This window comes from Chinchilla lanigera, unplaced genomic scaffold, assembly GCF_000276665.1.
Source record: "Chinchilla lanigera isolate Chin_1 unplaced genomic scaffold, ChiLan1.0 scaffold00014, whole genome shotgun sequence".
Taxonomy (NCBI): Eukaryota; Metazoa; Chordata; class Mammalia; order Rodentia; family Chinchillidae; genus Chinchilla; species Chinchilla lanigera.
The window spans coordinates 12,713,260-12,714,742 of record NW_004955415.1 but is presented as its reverse complement, the minus strand read 5'-3'; positions in this window follow the sequence as shown (position 1 = coordinate 12,714,742).

Sequence of the window (1,483 nt, the reverse complement as noted above, 5' to 3'; positions counted from 1 at the left end):
TTCTTAATACTAAAAATGTTGTCCCATGCATACAGCCCTCACTTGTCCTTAATGCCTACTTAAAATATATGTGGTTATCTAAATGAAAACTATTTTCTTCCTGTCTTGGTTCCCTCCTTCAGATTAACCCAGTCAGACCTGACTGGGTTATTTACACTTTTGCCAAAATATAAACTTCCCTCAACATCAGCATCCTACTTTGTATATTGTAATTAAAGAACATGTGTAAGATTAGGAAGTTCTAAAGAGAAAAGTCCTATTCTGTGAAAATCTAAGTTAGCTACAACTAAGAATACAATCTGGAAACAATCAAACCACAAAGTCATATGGCTGATTTGAGTGAAAATTAAAATTTTCTTCAAGTACCAAAATTTATCCTCATCAGTATTTTTTCAGAGATAGAACTTTCCAACAATTCAGTAATCATGACAAGAGAGAGCTGAAGCTCTAAAATACTTTAAAAATTACTAAAAGAATTTGTATTGTTATGACTTTCATTAAATATATTAAGTGCAAGTTATAATTAATCACATATAAATGGTGCCTTCAGCATGTAGAGTTCAGTGGCACAAAAGAGGCTTAGTGTTCATCATGCAGAAGGCCCAGGATTCAATGCCATGCACCAGAGAGAGAGAGAGAGAAACAAAAAAAAAGGATTATTTAATGAATAAACATCAAAGGCATGCTTCATACACAGAGAAAAACGTAATTCCTTTCACTCTAAGTACTTGATGTATATGTTTGAATATGGCTTTTGATCATATTTTTTTCTGAGTTTCCATGAGGATAAAAAAGGATAAAACATTCAGATTAAGATTTGATTTCACTTTCGTAATTTCTAATAGTATTGGAGCCTGGGAAGTATTCAGTTGTGGGTCAAATAGAGGGAAGTTTTCTGGGGGGCCAATTTGGTATATGATCTGAGGCTAAAGTTAATTGGGAGGGCTATGTGCAAAGAAACCATTTAGACTTCCAGTACAGAATACTCTTAAAAACTTAATTCATAGGTGGATTGATTTATACATTGTCAAGAGAATGGATAGAATTTGGTAAAACCAGAAAAACCAATCTGGACTAAATTTTAAGATGGAAAACAATCACATCTTACTCTTGGTTGAACATGAGTTTTATTTCCAGGCACTCTGAAACCACTTATCCATTTATTTAAAGACAAATTCAAAAATTCTCTTTATCTAGATATTTCATTAAGACAGAGGAGTGTGTACCACATACATAATAGGATCTGTTCTTGCTACACTTTGGAACTCCACAAACTGAACATCTGGCACAAGATAAAAAGGGATGACTTTGTCTGGAACCAGAAGAGACCTAGAATAGCAAAGGCAGTTCTGGGCAACAAAGACAAGTCAATGACTTGAAATTATACTACAAAACTACTGTGATAAAGTCAGCATAGTACTGTCAATTAAATAGACCCAAGGACCAGACTAGAAGATACAGACACAACTACAAACACACTCAA